The sequence below is a fragment of the Lathyrus oleraceus genome, chromosome 6 (genome assembly GCF_024323335.1).
Source record: "Lathyrus oleraceus cultivar Zhongwan6 chromosome 6, CAAS_Psat_ZW6_1.0, whole genome shotgun sequence".
Classification (NCBI taxonomy): domain Eukaryota; kingdom Viridiplantae; phylum Streptophyta; class Magnoliopsida; order Fabales; family Fabaceae; genus Lathyrus; species Lathyrus oleraceus.
Window position 1 is genome coordinate 119,531,140 of NC_066584.1, and position 19,827 is coordinate 119,550,966.

Sequence of the window (19,827 nt, forward strand, 5' to 3'; positions counted from 1 at the left end):
GTTGGAACATCAACAGCGACCCAATTATTGCAGACTCCTCCAGAGATGACAAAGTTGCCAGAATCTTGCTCTGCATCACCTTCTACTATAGCAGTTGCCTCTTGGTCTTCGACCGTGTGGATGAAACCACCACTCTGGAACAAGCCACGCTCATTGAATGTGCCTGAAGAGTACCCTATGCCAGCTCGAGATTTATTGTCTTCCAACTTAATCATTTGTCCTAAACCAGTAGTTACGCCATGCTCAATGGCCAACTTCGCATCATTGTGGGACGCAAATGAAGAAGATCCTTTCTTTAAAGGCTCAGCAATAGACAAGGCTTGGAATGGAGTCCCAACCTCATCCTCAGCATCTATGTAAGAAAAGGAAGACAAATGGCTTACCAAGAGAGCCTTCTCTCCCCCTATCACCACCAACTTCTTGTTCTTGACGAACTTTAAATTTTGGTGTAGGGTGGATGTCACGGCGCCTGCCTTGTGAATCCATGGTCTGCCAAGCAAGCAGCTATATGATGGGTGGACATCAATGACCTAGAAAGTGATCTGGAAATCACTAGGTCCAATCTTGATTAGGAGCTCAACCTCGCCAATCACAGTTTCCCTGGATCCATCAAAAGCCTTGACTATCACTCCACTCTGCCTTATGGGAGGCCCCTGATAAGAAAGTTTTGCCAAAGTGGATTTTGGCAACACATTCAGCGACGATCATGTGTCTACCAGCACATTAGACAAGGCATCATCCTTGCAGTTCATGGAAATGTGTAGAGCCAAATTGTGGTCTTTTCCCTCCTCGGGAAGATCAACATCGCAAAAGCTCAAGTTGTTACAAGCAGTTATGTTTGCAACAATGCTATCAAACTATTCTATTGTGACATCGTGATCCACGTATGCCACGTCCAACACCATCTGTAAAGCTTCGCGGTGTGGCTCAGAATTCATCAACAAAGACAGCACAAATATATTTGATGGCGTTTGAAGCAGCTGATCTACAACATTATATTCGCTCCTCTTGATGAGCCTCAATATCTCATCACAATCCTCTTTCAATATGCCATTCTGGCCAACAGGGACAGGAGCTTTAGCAACAACGGCAGGTCTATCAACAACAAATGTCGGATTCAGAGAAGAAGAAGAAGTTCCCACGGGACTGGCAGAGTTATCAACAACATCAGCTCTTCTCCTTAACACGTCTTCATGGGGTTTCGGCGGCGCCGAAAAAACACGACCATTGCAGGTCACACCACTGACGTCAGATATGCTTGTAACAGAGGTGGAGGGTAATGGCACCTCCTTCCCATCTTCCAACGCAACCGCGTTATATTTGTAGGGAACAAATTTGTCTGAAGAATATGGAACGGGGCCTGTTGGCTTGATAACGAGAGTAGGGGAAACCTTCTTCTTGCTGCCATCATATCTGAAAACAACAGGTTCGGGTATTCTGAATACAGGTGATATAACATTAACTTCATCCTCATCACGATTCTGAAGTATCTCGATCACACCCTGATCCAGCATCTCTTGGATGTCTTTCCTGACTTTGCGACATCCCCTCTCGTTGACAGTGTACACATGGTAGCTATCATGGTCATGCTCGTAATGATTGTATCCACATAACAGTCTGTGCATCTCGACCAACAATTGTCTGATATGGATGACATATCGGACCTTGTACTTGCCAGGGCAACCCTGAACCATGTTAACTGCAGTCTTCCCATGCTCGGGCAATGGGTTCTTCTTAACATTATGACCTACGTCCTTGAAAAACAAGATACCGCTTCTCACAAGGTCTTGCACCTTGGTCTTGAGAGGATAGCAGTTCTCCACATCATGTCCGGGAGCACCGGAATGATAAACACAGTGAAGCTCGGGCTTGTACCACCACTGAGGGTTGGTCAGTACAGCAGGTGGGTCACGTGGAGTAATCAGCTTCCTTTCTATCAATGAAGGATATAGCTCGGCATAGGTCATTGGAATTGGATCAAAAGTGACCCTCTTCCTATCATAGCTAGTGCTGGCATTGTTGTTGTTTCGAGGCTGGTAGGCCTGCTGTTGCGGACGATGCTGTTGTTGTTGATATTGGTGATGTTGTTGTTGCTGGTTCTGATAATGTTGATTTTCCCTTAAGGCAGGTACTATATGAGCCACCCGGTGTTGGTTACTGGCAGGGCGCATAATCTTCCTCTTCACAGAGGGTCTTCTTTTAAGATAGGAAGACACGACATGTGCCTCTCCCTCTTTCTTCTTGGCAAACGCCCCATAACGTTTGGCAGAAGAGCCTTCTTCTCTGGTCAGGCGTCCTTCCCTGACTCTTTCCTCTAGTCGCATCCCCATGTTCATCATCTCGGTGAAGTCATAGGGAACACTAGCAATCATCCTCTCGTAGTAGAAAGAGCTTAAAGTCTTTAGAAAGATCTTCGTCATTTCTTTCTCTTCGAGCGGGGGCACAATCTGTGCAGCCAATTCACGCCACCTCTGGGCGTACTCCTTAAATGTTTCCTTCTCCTTCTGGGACATAGCCCTCAGTTGGTCCCTATCGGGAGCCATATCAATGTTGTACTTGTACTGCTTGATGAAAGCTTAGCCAAGGTCGTTGAAGGAGCGGATGTTCGCACTATCCAAACCCACATACCATCTTAATGCAGCACCAGACAGGCTGTCCTGGAAATAGTGGATGAGGAGTTGATTGTTGTCAGTTTGAGTTGACATCTTGCGTGCGTACATCACAAGATGGCTGAGAGGGCAAGTGTTTCCCTTGTATTTTTCAAAGTCAGGTACCTTAAACTTGATGAGAACCTTGACATTTGGCACGAGGTACAGCTCAGTAGCATATTTACCGAAGAGGTCTTTCCCTCTTAGAGTTTTAAGTTCCTTGCGCAGCTCAAGGAATTGATCATTCATAACATCCATTTTCTCATATACATCTGGGCCCTCAGATGGCTCAGAGTGATAAATGGTGTCATCAACTCTAGGTAAAGTGTGCACAACTGGAGGTGGCACTGCAAGGACTGGGCTAGATGTCGGTAGAGAAGCAAAAGTTGGGGCAAGACCCTCTAGAACAAAATTCGCGGGCATCCCCCAGGGAAACCCGACTGGCATAGCAGACGGAGCGAAATGAGCACTGGCAGCAGGCATGGTAGAGGAAGCAACCTCTGAAATGTCCGTCCTCTGGGGAGGAGTTGAAGGCGTTGGAGAAGACTGACTTTGGGCGGCCAGGAATGACTCCATCAGGGCAGTCAACCTAGCCACTTCCTCCTTGAGTTCTCTGTTCTCTTGCTCGAGGTGATCCATTAGCTTTGAAGTATTGGCCCTGGTGTTGTACCGGTGCGTCAACTTGTCTTCAAAATAAATGAAGAACACAGAGTTAGACCACTAATCAAGAAGCTCTGAACAAAACCTGCTTATGCACATGATGCATGCAATGCTTGTGCACATGATTTATTTTTATTTAGAGGAACTTTTAGAGATCTATTTGCAAATATCTAGAAATATTAATCATTTAGACATATAATGGGATATTCATATCAATAATATTTGGAAAAAAAATTTACACCAAAGAATTATAGTCTTGGTAACCAAATACAATACAAGAGAGAAGGAAAATGAACATCCTATGGAACCCTAGAAGCAATCGTCCAAAGCTCTCGAGACCGGAAGATAAGCTGCACGAAGCCTCTTTACCTATCTCTCATAGGCTGTCTCCATATCTGCCTTCTCCTTGGCGAGTCGATCATACTTCCTTTTCCAAAACTGGGATGATTGGGGAAGAAGAGAAGCAACCACATCATCAGGCTCATCGATAACCTGATGCTCCAGAAATTCTATCAAAGCATCCTTATCTCTGAGTTGCTGAAGTAGCTCCTCTCGCTCACGGACCCAAGTGTGCGAACGGTCTTCATCTCTCAACTCCTCCACTCCTTGGTTAGGGAGGGTTGAAGGCCCAACCATAACCATAGGTGTAGGTCTCGGATAGTCATAGGGCATACGGTACTCAGAAGCTCTCCTCCTCACCCACGAGTTGTAGGGTTCCAAGGCAATACAATTCTTCGAACCAAGCTCTTTCCTTCCCTTTCTATGAATCTTGCACCAAGCGCGGACCATCCTGCCCTTCAAATTTTGGGGATTTTCACCCTCTTGAAAGAACATACCTTCTAACAAAATGTTATTAGGTTTATCCTTTAAGTGGAACCCAAGCTGACGGCGTGCCAAAATAGGGTTGTAGTTAATTCCACCACATGTACCAAGAAGAGGTACATTAGAGAATTCACCACAATAGTCAATAATCTGCACAACATCATACACACGGTTGTACCAAAAGATATCATCATTAGTGAGAGACATAAGTCTTGTAGACCACCGTAGACATCCTTTGTTCTCCTTTAAGGCGAGCGTCTGTGGCAAGTGCGAAATAAACCACTTGTACAACAGAGGCAAACAACACACAATGGTACCACCACCCTTTGCATTCCTTATATGCAAAGAGAAATAAGTGTCACCCAACAGAGTATGAACGGGATTAAGAGTAGAGAAAATCCTAATAACGTTCACATCCACAAAATTGTCAATGTTGGGGAATAACACTAACCCATAGATGAGAAGTACAAATATGGCTTCAAAGGCGTCCTCACTCATGGCCTTCCCAAACAAAGTAGCTTGAGCAATGAGGAAATCAGATGGGAGACCTTGAATTCCACCTTTGGTAGTCATATGAGCACCAATATCAGATTCATCTATATGCAATAGATCAACAATCTCTTGGGAAGAAGGAACTCTCTCCAAGCCACTGAACGGTAACTGATCTAGGATAGGTATACCCGCAAGATAGGCATACTCCTCAAGCGTAGGCAAAAGCTGGAAATCCGAAAAAGTGAAGCAACAGTACAGGGGATCATAAAACTACACCAACACACTCATCAGACCTTCATCCACCTGAGTAGCAAGAATAGACAGAAGCTTCCCATGACGAGCCTTGAACTCCAAGGGATCTAATACATAGGATGTCAAACTCCTTAACTCTTTCAAGTCGGGTTGTCTGAAACTGTACTTCTTCGTATTCCTTCTTTGCTTATCCATGTCTGAAAATTTGCAAATAAACCTCTTAAGTTCCTTGAAAATTTTCTCATTGTTGATGATATGGATGTGAATGAATGCATGAATGCATGGATGCAACAATCACACTCAAGGGTCAAGCAAATCACACCACACAAAGGTCACGGGATGGATCAAGTCATCCTTAATATCAATCATCTATTTTGGTGGATTATGGTTTACACCTTATCAACACCCAAGTTCCATTGATATTAAAGATATACGAGAATGGATCAACCGCGAATCAAGGGTTTGTTGCAAGTCACGAGCATGGAGTCTCGGTTAAGAACCATCCAAAGGGAGTGTACTATGGTTAAACCTGACAATCATGTTCTACAAGAGGTTCCCACAGTCATCATCTCATCTCTTGGATATTATCGAATAAACGACTACTCGTATTCCAAAAATATTCTCAAGAGAGACTCTTATGAGTGTAGTATCGCGTAACAATCATATCAAATCTTACACTTGAACGACCTTCGCACTACGTCCTAAAATAGGCCAAGATGAGCTAGGTAATCTAAGGTCTTTGACTTCTAAGGTTTATATTGGAAAGAGTAATGCCTAACCACGACTACTCGTGTGACATTATTGATCCCAACATAACCTCCACCAAGTGAATGGGCTTGCAAGTCAACTTGCTAAGGAATAACTCCACACAAGTCAACAAGACTATGCCATTCTCCTATCATAAGTGCACTCGAGTTCGGGTATAAAACTCATCTCACAAGAGACCACCAAGCACACAAGCAATTGATATATATCAAGCAATTCATACATTACAAACAATACAGTCATCCCAAATTTGCACAAAAATATGTCACAAACAATATAAACATACAATACAACAAAGGCAAAAAGTAGGCTACACCCACTAGGAAAGAGCAGACATTCCCCATCAGAGTCGCCACTTTTCTGTAGCGGGGTATTCGTTACCTTTAGATTTATTGACTAAATCAAAAGTAAATTATACAATTTGAGTCGCCACCGCACTTCTATTTATCCAAATGAAAGGTTAGAAAGCGAACAAAAACCGAGAAGTTTTATCAAATCAAAAACTAATAAAAATGTCAAAGATCTGGGTAAGGGGGTTGGTTATGAAATGGGAAGGTTTTAAGCACCCAAAACATCCTTAGTACTCTAAGGGAGCCCTTTTTGCAAATGTTGCATGGTAGGTTGATATTTGTGAAAATATTTATGCAAACATGATTGGGGAGAAGAGAAAAGAATATACAAATTATTTATAATTTTGTTGTTTGAATGGATAAACCCATTGCCTATGTACCATCACAAAGGTAAGATCAAAACCTCGTAGTTCGGGGTAAAAATATCAAAATAAGTTGGTGAATTGATTGTTCAAAAGCCTTAAGGTCTTTTGTTATCAAAGGGAGAAAACTCAACCTAAACCACAATCCACCATGTGAGGAGAGCTTCAACATACTAGTGAGGGATCCACCCTATAATAAGTATGGAAAACTTATAGTCCAATCACTAAGGATAAGGTGAGGTTTACATCAACAACTATGATAACTCAAACCTAATAGTTAATGTTTATGAAAAGCTTTGGCAAAGGTGGCCATTGGAACCACAAAAACAAACTTGAGGGAGTTGGATTTACCAAATTAGAAGTATTCACAAAAGGAAGTCAAATTTGACTTAAGGTTCAATTCAAAATAAGTATTATGAAAAGAGTTTAAAAAAAAATCAAAGGCATAGTGCCTAGGTTTCTAATTTTGAAAATAATGTCAATGTTTGCACAAAGTGAGTTTGGCTTGGGTTAGAGTGGAGAGAAGAAGAGAAGGGCTAGGTCCTAAACATGCAAAGATGAGAGAAGAGAATAAAACCCTTGGAGTTCCTTTCTTGAGATCATAAAGATGATCCAAGTTGCTCTTTTCCTTTGGACTTAGCAAGCAATACGCAATTAACTCAAGCAATCAAGCAAATATTCAATCAAGCTCCTAGGATCCTCCCATTTTGAACTTGTCTCTCTTATCTTGGATGCTCATGACAATGGTCCTTCCAATTAGCTCAAGTTTGGGATCCCTATCACACAAGAACAAACAAATCAAAAAGTTCCACAATGCAATAACAAGAATGGACAAGAGTGAGTTTAGAATATGGGTCCTTTCAAGTCATTTTCAAGATTAAGCATTCTAAAGGCATGAGGCCTAGTTGCTCTTTATCATATTTAGCATTCTAAAGGCATGAGGCCTAGTTTCTCTTGAAACTCCATTAAGCATAGGTAAGATCCTAATTCTAAGTCCTTTCTCCTTTTTGCATTGGGTTCACACAAACAAAAACAAAACAAGCACAAGGCAATAGTATATTTACACAATAATGTGCTCAAGTGAGCAAAAGGCAAATGACATAAACATAAACATGAGCTCAAGTGAGCAAATGGCAAAGACAATATGAATAAATAAGCAAGAAATTAAATTGCATTAAAGTAAATTGCAAGAATTAAATGCCTGAATTAAAAATTAGTAATTAGTAGTTAGTGTAACTGTGTCATAAGACAATTTAGCGTTATGTTAAGCAATCGTAAGTGGACTAATGTAGTAGTCACACCTATCTAAGTCCGGTCAATAAAACTATAGGCAAATAAACACAAGTTAGAGATCATGACTAGTAAGTCAAGCTCCTACAACTTGCCATGCCCAAAGAAAAGAAGAATGACCTTGTATGGATTTTAGGTTTTTTGCTTGACCAAGAAGCAACCTATCTTGGACACAAAGTAATTCACTTGATCTTTGATCAAGATGAATTTGATTTGGATCAAATAAGGTTAAGCCTCTCATATGTCAAGGCTAACCACAAATCATTAACTCATTGGTCAAAAAGAAAAAAGAAGAAGATGAAGATGGAAATGAAATGTACAAAATTGAAATTCAAATGACATAACCAAAACACATTGATCAAACATAAATGGAATCAACATCAATCAATGGTAAACAGAAGTGAAATGAAGATTAGAAGTCAAAGAAGGTCAAACATATTTTTGGTATTTTTTTGGAATTAAAATAATGCATAAAATAAAATGAACAAATAAAGGTCAAATGTCAAATCCAATTCAAATCAACTTGGATAAGTCCAATTGGATCATCATAAGTCTAACATGGTCAAACAAGGTTTGACAAATTTTCTCAACATTTTTTGAAAACAGAAACTAATTTTAAACAATTAAAAATGAAGAAAAATAACATAATTGGACTAAAATCTCAAATAAATCTCAAATCAATTAAGAAATTGATGAGAATATTTTTCATAGATTCATCATCATCCAAAGATGTTAAGAAAATATTTTTGGCATTTTTGAATATCAAAAGGTATTTTAAATGAATTAAAAACAATCAAAAATGAAATAATTCACAAAAAATATTAAATGGAATCACAAAAATAATTAAAAATCATTTTATGAAACTAGAATTTAAGAGAATTTTTTTGCAATTGGTCCCATATTTTTGTGATTCCAAATAAAGAAGTTATGAATTTTTGAAAATAAATGGATTAAAAGAAATTAAAACAGAAATTAATAAAAGAGAAAAATCCGGAGGCGTCAGATCCAACCTCATTAATTGACGTGGACCATCACAAGGCCAGGAAGCGCGCGCTCACCATGGATTCGAGTCAAACGCGTGGTAGGAAGTATTAAATGAATTCATAACATTCCAAGGACATGATTAGATCTGGGAACCATCATCCAACGGCCATGGCTTGGACGCGTGGGGACGGTGGTGGAAACCACCGTCTTCTCCGATGAGAAGCCAAAATCCGGCCACCAGTTGCAGGTTTTGAAACCTCAACTATAACACGCGATCTATATACCAAATGAAAGCTGGGGTGATGTACATCACCCCTGTGACCTTAGTTTTTGCTCAAGATTCTTATGGAAGAAGAAATCTGAGGTTGAAAAACTAGGGGTTCAATCTGAAGTTCACCAATTCATAAAATTAAAGCCACCATTGGCTTGCCTCTCACATGAGGACTTCATAAATGCAAACCAACACAAGCAATGCACAATATTCAGAGAGATTCAAAGCAAAACAGTTATGGTATAAACCTTTGTAGAGCAGCTTTCAAGAGCGCAATTCAACTAATCCTTTGCTTGCAGCTTGATCTAGATGCTTGGTATGAGAGCTAGGCTTAGGAATTAGTGATGATAATCAACTGATGTTGTTGAAAATCACACTTGAAAATGAAAAGTGAAAATGAAAATTCCTTTGGTGAGAGGTTACGGAAGCAATTCAGCAGAGGTTCAGGCGCCTTCAAGTTGCCAACTGAATGAAATGGTGCTTCTATTTATAGCCACAACTGCAAGGGAAGTCTGAACAAATCGTGTGCATGTGAAGTTGGGTCCTCCATGCATGGGCCTGTACAGAAGCATGTGAGGCCCAAAATCAATTGGTTTTGCATGCTGAACTCAGATGAATCAAGTTTGGACGTGCAGATGGCAAGGCAATGGATTGTGCATGAAGATTTAACATGAAATGCATAATTGATCATAATTGTACTCCTATTCGAAAATCCCATTTTAAAAATCCAAACATAAGCATGTGAGTAATGGTTGGAAAGGTCTTGACATGAGGAACAGAAGTTATGTTGAACAAAAATCCATTTGGAGTTTGTAAATTTATGAAAACTGGTCATGAAGTTCAAGGTACAAAACATCTATGTGAAAAAATTGCCAAAAAGGACCAACTTCAAGCCCTTCTGTTTCAATGATGAATGCCTCCAATGAAAAAACCTCAAACATCAAAGTTGTATATCTTTTCAAGAAAATAAATTTGGACTTAAATTTTGCATAATTTGGATTTTTTATAAGAATGTTATGGGCACTTGAAGTTGGACTTTTTCACATTTCAATGGCTTTGGTCCAAAGTGACCTATAATGTTTTGTATTATCACATGTGTTTCTTTTAGGATTATGAAAATTTGTCCAACATAAAAATTGAAGTATATATCTTAAAATTTCCAATGCACTTGGTATCACCTCAAAATCATAAAAATGAAGGAGTTAGGTCCTTGGGAAGTTGACCTAAAATTAGGGTTTCAGTCAAAATGACCTATAATGTTTTGAAATGAATGATGATCTTCCAAGTTTCAAATGAAATTTAGATGAACATGAAATTTTTTCATATGGTTCTTAAGAATATTTTTGATCTTGGGGTCATCATCAATTGATAAATACATCAAAAGTTAGGTCTTAGTGGATTTCAAAATAGTTAGATGATTTGACTGATCAACTTCTCAAAGCCAAACTTCAAATCTTGATGAATGAATGATTGAGGACACTCAGATAGGCTCATATATGCCTAAAATGATGAATGAAAGAACTTACCTTTATTTAATTTTATCATAGGTTGAGGTTGCTTCATGAGCAAGGCATAGTCAATGCACAGTTGAATTAGGGTTTCCTTGGGAAACAATCCTCAAGCCCTTTGGTTTATCTTGATAAAATTGACAAATTGAGATACTTGGGAGGCATATATGATGATTGAGAGCTTTGGGAACCATTGTCATGCTTTCTTTCATCTTCATCTGGCCATATCAATGAGCATAGGGGCCTCCTAGAAGCCTTAGATCACATGACTGCTTGAGCTACAAAACAAACAAGGTTAGTGACATATTTTTGTGCTTTTGGTTAGTAAACAAAAATAGGAAAAGCAATAATATACAATTCAAGCATGCTTGGTGGTCTCAAACCAACTCACACAAGTCCCAACCCAAGGGTAAAGGAGCCAAGATGCTATGATTCTTGAGGCAAATGCAAATGAGCAATGTTATGATGCCACGAGGGATCTTAGGGTCAAAATTAGGGTCTTACAGTTGCCAACATTACTTCTTGTAATAATCTGAGTTTTTGTGATGAAGAACTTCCCGAGGAAGGCAAAAATCACAATTTGGCATTGCATATTTCAATGAACTGTAAAGAGGATGCTCTGTCAAGGTTGTGACGTTTGATCCGAAACACTTTTTGTACATGATTTGAATCATATGACTCATGATTCAAATCACTTTTTCCCTAATTCGAATCAACTCATAAATTTTGAATTTTCTTTTTTCCTTTTATTCCACTACATTTGCTCATTTGATTCAAATCATATATTGCTCTTGATTTGAATCTAACTGACTCTTTCAACCATTTTCTTTGCTTAATATCAAGCACATATAAACCTTTTTATCATCATCTCTCACATAACATCTATAATCCTAATCATAACTTTTCAATATGATTTTAGTAAAACACAATTTCCTCTATTTTGAGGGTTCAAAGTCTTGCAACGAAATTCTTGCATCTTCATCTTCTTTTGGTTCAGATCTTGATAACGAGAGATTTGTAATTTATTGAAGAAAATGTGTCCTTGAAACTAATCGTTCCTGGAGATATTGTCGAGTTTTTCAGGTTGGTAGTAAGATTAAAGTGATTGTTAATGGTGGTGACAAATTCAATTGAAAAGAAGTAGGTTCTTCTCTCAATAATTGCCTTAGTAGTGACTTTGTTGTGTGGAAGGCTACAGGTAAGACAAAGTTCTTCTCAGATCTTCGGACAATTTCATCGCTTAAGGAATCTGTAGGATCAAAGGGTTGATAGCTACATATGAAGGCTTGATGCAAAATTGGCGATATTGGAAGATTCAAGAAATGTAATTCGAGTAAAGCTTAAGTAGAAGGGTTTAACAAGTGTGTTGTATACAAGTCAAGATCTAAATAGGATATTTATTTCTCCAGTTGTATTATGGATTGGTGATTGTATGAACTCTTGGAAATATTTGTCAAATAACTAGAAATTATACTGGTTCCAATGGGAAATCATTGAAGAATGCACATAGGTAAAGTGAGTACGAACATTGAAGCACTATAAATATCAGTGTCATCTCTCTCTCTCTCTTTCTCTCTCTCTCTCTCTCTCTCTCTCTCTCTCTCTCTCTCTCTCTCTCTCTCTCTCTCTCTTACTATATCATTTAATTTCATAGTATTTACATGTTTCAGTTTTTTAATTCCATCATATCTTATCGTTTGTTCATTGATAGCAATTTATTACGTAAGCATTAGGTTTTTTTGAAATTGGGTAACTGGTTAAGCTAGGTTGGTGATTACAATTTGAAACAAATTGACCTTAAAACTCCATTTATTGAATCATCCTGTAAACATTTCTCGTGCATTATGCAATTGAATCAATCTATACAAAGTGTTTCATCATATTAATCTTTAATATTTGTAAAACGTTTCATATTGACCTGATCAATATTTGATAATATAATTTTCATTTTCAAATCAAACCTTCTGATCACAACTCATTTTTGAAAGCACTCTGATTTTGGAAAACGGAGTTAAATTTTAATTTGTATATATTCACCCCCTCTAAACCGTTTTTCTACTTTCATATTCACATCCAACACATCTTTTTCATCCTCTGAAGCTTTAAGTCTCTTGTCAGATACACCAATCACATAAGCACTTTACTTGAATATTCTTAGAGGCGAGACTTGAGATATCTTCAAATTAGACACCATCATCATAGGATATCATGGTGATCATTAAAACCTAGCTCTTTGACTTTATTTAGAGGAAGAGTTTTATCAGTTATCTTGTGCATCTTTGACTACTTGAAACAACTTTAGCACTTGCTTGTTTTTATGTGGTGTTGTTATCAAAGTCATATTACATCTTCATGAGTTGTTATCATCAAAACCATGGGTAAAACTAAAGTATGGGCAAAACTGGCAAGTCCAACGGGCCGATCCATTTTGCCACTGTATACATAATGCATGAGGGAGACAACACGTTTCAGAGCAGGGTTGTAATACTGTTGGGTCATTGTGGCAATGCATAAAAATAGATTTTTAGAACTTTGTTACATATTCAGCCTTATTCTCTTAACTTTACAACTCAATCATAATTACTTTGGTCTCAATTCCTCCTTGTCATCCCTAACATTTCCATTTAAATCTAGCATCTTATTATTTTAGGTCCGCTGAATATTGGTCTTAAATCACTAGTGTGACAAAATTTGTCACGAAGGCTACTCATATACATCAATAAACACATAGGAACTACAAGAGAGAGCACCTAATGTGCTCATCATTAATTAAGCTAAATATATAAAACACAGCTAAATAATCCTAACTAAACATAAATTTTCTAAATAATTCAAGTATTAAGGGTGTAAATATCTCATAATAAATGAGTTATCAACTTTAATGTATCAAGGAATCAAAATATTTTTTGAGAATATTTTTGTCTCCAAAAAAAATAAAGTGAAATAGAAAAGAAATGCTCATTTTGTAAATAGAATGAACATCTTTGAGGAAAAAAATTCCTTAAAAGAAAGAAGAATATTCATACAAAGAAATGTTCTTAGGATAAGAAAACTAATCACCATAAATCAAAATTTTATTTCAAAATGCAAGAAAAAATTATTTCTCAGTCTATCAAATTAGCTCTTAAAAAATAAAAAAATAATAACAAGTTTTTCAAACCATCAATGACCCAAATCTTTTTGCGCACCTAAGACTCTTTTAATCTCTAACATACGAATGCCTACTAGTAGTAAAGAAAAAATATTGGTACTTGAACAATGACTACTCAAAATCTATGACCGAATATACGCAATGCTTTTTTGTACCTTGTATAAAAAGATGAATGATCATTAACCTTTGAAAACAATGACTAAACAAGAATCAAATTTATAGAAACCATTGGTAAGAATGATTCTACTCAATTAAAATATATTCATTATGTAGAAGATTTATAAGTACTTATTAAGTATTTGTCTATGATGTGAAAATTTCTACAAATTTGTTTTTGAATCTAACTTATGTATAGTTAAAACACCACCACCTAGAACAATCATCTTCTCTAAATCGAGTCAGAAAAATCTTTACACACTATACTAATATGATATTTTGTCTGAGTCATGTTTCATAACAATAGAAAAAGATAGACAAATATGGAATATACGAGTTGATCATATAAGTATGAAAACTATTTCATCCTTTCATTTCCATAAAGTGCCATTTTTTCTAGTTTTAAATCAAATTAGTTTCAATACATCTTTTTATGGCTGCAATTACTAATTAACATACTATACCAAAATATCAGTAATAATAATAATAGTGAAAAAATGCATAACTTTATTCATATGATGGGAGATAAATAAAGTTGATTTTTTTAGAGATAAAACACATTTATATTAAACAAAATATCATGATAGTAGGTAAAAGAAAAGAGTTGATCATACCGTTATCTTTCTTAAATGGGTTGATGTAGTACATGATTTAAAATTTCTTTTTGTATTTTCAAATCCCTTAAGTAGATATTTCTTTATTTGGACATCCTTTAATTTTTGAGTCCATTATTTGATCACATCTTGATGGAGCAAAATATATTCTATAACTTTTCTTTCTACTTTTACCCATATATGATGTTGTCATTGTGAGAGACATAACTCTCTTTTTAAGAGAGAAATATTGATTTGAAAATGAGAATATGATGGTCTAAAATGGAGGTTGAATATACCTTATCCAATATAATTTTTTTTCAAGATTAGAGTTAAAAAGCGTGTGAGCATAAGTTTTGAAAACCATTTTAAAGAGATTACCCGATCAAATTGATGTATTGATGAATACACTGATAACAAGATGGTAATAAATCAACTAATTAATAATACGTCAATTAATCAATTGGATTAAAACAAAGACATTTGAATAGAATTTGATGAATTTATACAATCTAGAATTACATATTTTCAAAATAATCACCATAAAAAGATGTTTAGTATGCATGATCTAACACAAACCTAAGCTTAAACACTAAATCACTATGAAAAATTAAACCTAACCACATGCAGATTGTAAAACAAATAAAACCTAAGAATATGCAAACTCTATACAAAAATTAAAAGCGGAAAGGGATAGGTAAAATGTACGGGTTCAATGTGTCTTCCTCGGTTGCACTTAGTATAGTCTCCAATGGCAAGCCATCAAAATTGTTGAGTCTTCCACTAGTTGAAATTTGCGAGTGTCTTTTAGATACATATAATACTCACAGATATTAAAAACTTAGAATCTAACAACTATGCTATAAATGTTTTTCTTGATTTTCCTTCAGATGCACGCAACTCATAGGCTGCAAAAACGTCCAAGATCTAATATATTGACTCAATCCACCTTCTAAGATTCAAAGCACTCCAAAATTCTATCAGCAACAATCTTCACTTGACCCTGTCAGAAATCACATGTCGGAGTCTTTGAACTTGTTAAAGGAACTAGAAACTCCAAGAGCTCTTAAAGAAGAACTTGTTCTTTTTTTCACTGGGTGTCAATCTCCAGAAAATTCACAACATAATTCTTCTATCTCAAAAAATTAGTCTTCACAAGAACATTAGAACACCTAATTAATCGCCTCACAATTGGATCTCACATTCTTTCATAGAGTTGAGCAACACTCAACAATGGTGTTTTTAGTTTGAGGAAAAATATGAGTGTCTTCAGAAAAATCGCACATGAACCTTACAAATTTAAGAAATTAACACTTAAAAAAGTTTTCTTCAAAAGTTTAATCTCAGATAGAGTTTTATGTGATTAATGAGCACTCAAGGTTTTTCAACGGTTAATGTGTTGATTATGGAAGGTTATTGCAAGTTATGAGCTTTTGAGAGAAAGAAAAATAGATTTTATATGTGTTAGAGATAAGACACAAATATATGTAAAAATAACACTTTGATTCGAGTCAAAGGAAAAAAGGATGATTCAAATCTAGTGAAAGAATGGATTGAGTCAAGAGAAGAAAAATCAAATTTTAGCATGCTTGATTCGATTCATGTCTCTTCATGACTCAAGTCAAGTTATTCAAGTCAAATAGATGCTTGATTCGAGTTACACTTATATAAAGCAAATCAAAACTGAAAAACTAGTCCATGATTCGAGTCAAACATGTCATGATTTGAGTCAAACACCTTATGATTCAACTCGAAGAAGGGTGTGACAGAGTCATGCATCCATATCCAAAATCCAAATTTTAAAACTTGATCATGATTCGAGTCATGGCTTTTCTTGACTCGAGTTATGACTCAAAAATTAGATTTCTAGAAAGTAAAAACTTCATGATTCAAGTTATAGATTTTCACGATTCAAATCATGTTTGCATGAGTTTCTTGATTCAAATAAAAAACTTGTGATTCAATCCATTTGCATTGACTTTGGTCAAATATTCAATTTTAAATCATGATAAGAGATTTCAAGCTATGATAGAATGATTGAATGTGAGACTCAAAATATGATAAACTAAAATGCGCTAAAACATCAAAATAGTTGAGAGATTATTCTTGTCTATAGGAATGTGCTTTGAAGAGTTATTTTCAAGACTGTTTTGAGTTCAAGTCTGTAAATAACACTTTTAAGTCTTAATCTTTGGTACCTAAATTATTTTGGGTCCTCTAGTGTTAGTGTAAGACATGTTGTCTTTTGAAATCAATTTCCCCGTGACATTTGTTTCATGATCTTTTCTTATATATCATGAAGAAAGAAATATGTCCATATTTACCATAATAAAAACATTTAGGTGTGTTATGATTAGAGGTTCTATTTAGGCAACATAATTTTCTTAAATATTTAGCATTAGTTTTTGGTTGATATCCTAAATTGGCTTTATTATAAGTACCTTTTCGATGACTTAAAATGATGTTCAAGTTTTCTCTCCCTTTTGTAAATTTACCAAAAGCGTTATGCAAGTCTTCATTTTCATTTTATAAGACTTTGAATTCCTCACACTAGATAAGTTTTTCTTTAAAATTTTCTGAGAGTAGAATGACAGTCTTCACTTAATAAAGTTTATCTCACTCTAATAGGTTATATCTCTTTGATTAGATTTTCATTTTCTTTTAAGAGAGGAAATAGATTTGTTAGAGATTGAAACACAATTTCTTAATTTAATTTAGTCATCATATAAGTCTCTACAAAATGGAGAAAAACTCATTATAGATAAATTGAGTTTCAAAGTCATTTACGTCATTTCTTCATGGTTTGTCACAATATATAGATTGTCGTCTTCCTTTTTTTTAGATTCATCAAATGAGTCCTTGTTTATGTCATCCCATTCACTATGAGATTTTTATATTATGATCGTCACCATCTTAAGTTTCACTTTCTTTGGTATTTTATTTCATGACAAGTCATTTCTTTATATTCTCCTTTTCTTCAAGTCCCATGACATAATTCAGCTTAGGCTCATATTCCTGCAATTTACTAAACAAAGTAGACAAACTCATACAAGAAGAATCCTTAAATTTTTAAATTACAATTGTTTTAGGTAGTTTAACATCTAAGAACTTTGTTAGGTAAATAATTATTTTTTAATTTCGTGCAAAGAGTTCTAAGATGATTAATTTTATGGTCAAACTATCTTTGAGAGTTTCCTTTGGATTTCTTCCTAGGTAACTCAAACTCATGAATTAGCGTGTTCATCATAGCCTTTTTGATACCAATAATACCTTCATGAATCATTTTAAAATTGTCCCACATTTCTTTTGAAGTGATATAATTTGATACATGAAAGAACTTTTGTGTATTCAATGCAATTGTTATTAAGTTATTGACTATCAATTGTAATATTTGAGATTGTTGAGTTAATCATAAATAAAATATTGACAAAATTATACCGGAGGTCCTTTAAATTATTTTTTATAACATGTTGGTTCTTTAAGTTTTTTTGTTCCTTTAAGTTATCAAACATGTGCATAATTATCCTTTTTTAAAAATTTTATTTCAAAAATGAATATGTGGCACTAACATGAGTGAGATGTCAGTAACAGTGTAGGAATGTATTTTTTTACGTTTAAATAATTATCCCAAAACCCTTTCTTCTTCGTTTAAACAAATTTTATAAATTGAATATGAAAACCCTAAAACCGACCTTATTCTCCCTTCAAATCCTTCTTCTCCCTTCTCCATCAATGACTTCATACGACACCAATGAATCAAATCCACAAAGTCAAAACTTGCAATCATTCATTTCAAGTGTAACACATGATGAAATCGCACCAAGATGTACTTATGGAGTTAAAACAATGATAAGAACCGTTAAGAAGAAATGTCGAAGCTCTGGGAAGCTCTTTTGGGGCTGCAAATACTTTGTATTACATTTATTACTATATTTTTCTCTGTCTTTTATGGTTTCACAAAAATTAATTGATGGGTTGTGAACGTTATATGTTAATAGAGTAAAGGTGCTAATTATGGATGCAATTAGTTTGAGTGATATAAAAAAGAATACAATGATGAAGTGCAGTCAGAAATACATCAGTCACAAATTTCTAAATGTTTAAAATGTGAGGATAAGGATGTAGAAATCAACACACTTAAAATAGCCATTAAAAAGTGATGGGTCATCATGAGAGGGAAACATTCATATTACGTCAAACACTCACCTAAAGGTCAAAGACTCGCCCAAACAGGTGAGAGACACCACATATTCACCCAAAACCTTAAGGTGATAAGTGTATGAGTCCTCTTACTTATAAAGTGTTCAACCTCCACTTTTCTAAGAAATGTGGGACCTAGAACTCACACTTATTTCTCAAGATAACTCACATTTGTTTCCTAATAATCCCCCTCTCAAATGTGACTCCATCCACTATGCTCTCCCTCAAGCGAAAGCTCTTTTATCCACATGCTTGTACCGCCATTGACAAACACTCTTACCCGTCATGGACACTTCAACGAAACGCGCTGCCTGACCACCATGTCAGGAAGATTTTCGACACAAGGAGTCTGTCCGTTACTTGAACTGAGCTCTGATACCATTGGCGGGTCATCATGAGGAGGAAACATTCACATTGGGTCAAACACTTACCTAAAGGTCAAAGACTCACCCAAATAAATGAGAGATACACCACATATTCACCCAAACCTTAAGATGATAGTTGTATGAGTTCTTTCACTTATAAAGTGCTAAATCTCCACTTTTCTAAGTAATGTGAGACTTAGAACTCACACTTGTTTCTCAATACAACTCACACTTGTTTCCCAATAAAAAAGATCCATGATGACAACTACACTAATGAGATCATGAAGAACATGTTGAATATGCTAGTGTTTTTAGTTTTGATTTTTGTAGTGTTGATGTGTTATAGATGTTGAAGATGCTAGTCTTTGTCATACATAGTTATGCTAATCTTTTTCATTATGGTTAATGTTAGTGTTGTAAGACGTTTGGTCATGAATAATTAATTGTACTTCATTAAGTTTTATGTTCTTAATGTGTACTTTTGCCTTTCTTTAATGTTGATGTTAAAATTATGTCCAATTTTATATTGCAATAAGCACTTTAAAAAAAAATCATGTCAACACCGTTACTGACACCCCACTCGCGTTAATGCCATATATTCACTTTTGAAATAGAATTTTTAAAAAAGGGTAATGGTGCATACATCGGGTAATTTAAAAGACCAAGTTGTTACAAAAAAACTTATAGGACTAACATGTTACAAACAAATAACTTAAATGACATCTGGTGTAATTTTCCAGAAATGTTTAAACCTAGAACCACATTTTCAAGATCATATCAAAGCTTAATGTCCCACAAAAATGAACCTCTGAAATGGCACTAACCGAAAATCTTTTTCGATCTCTAGAGCATAAACAAAACACTACCTGATCAAAGCTTCTCCCATAATCACATAACTAGAAACACCCAATTCGTTTGTACAAGGAATATCACCAACTAAACACACTAACCCTTTGAT